The sequence below is a fragment of the Tupaia chinensis genome, unplaced genomic scaffold, assembly GCF_000334495.1.
Source record: "Tupaia chinensis unplaced genomic scaffold, TupChi_1.0 Scaffold141247_1, whole genome shotgun sequence".
NCBI lineage: Eukaryota > Metazoa > Chordata > Mammalia > Scandentia > Tupaiidae > Tupaia > Tupaia belangeri.
The window spans coordinates 682,833-683,063 of record NW_006201110.1 but is presented as its reverse complement, the minus strand read 5'-3'; positions in this window follow the sequence as shown (position 1 = coordinate 683,063).

Below are 231 nucleotides of genomic sequence, written 5' to 3'. Positions count from 1 at the left end.
CCCTCCTGGCATGCAGCGACAGCACACCGAGGGCCTGGTGCCACTGGCAGGCTGGCGAGTGGAGCTGGGGGTGAGTTCCAGAGCCCTAGGCAGGCTGGGGCTGTGGGTGGGGCCGTGGGCAGGACTGGCGATGAGTCCTAGCACCGTGGACAGAACTAGGGTCGACCCCAGGGTCACAGGGAGGCAGGTGAGACCCAGTGTTCTGGCAGGGCCACAGGACAGACAGTGGTG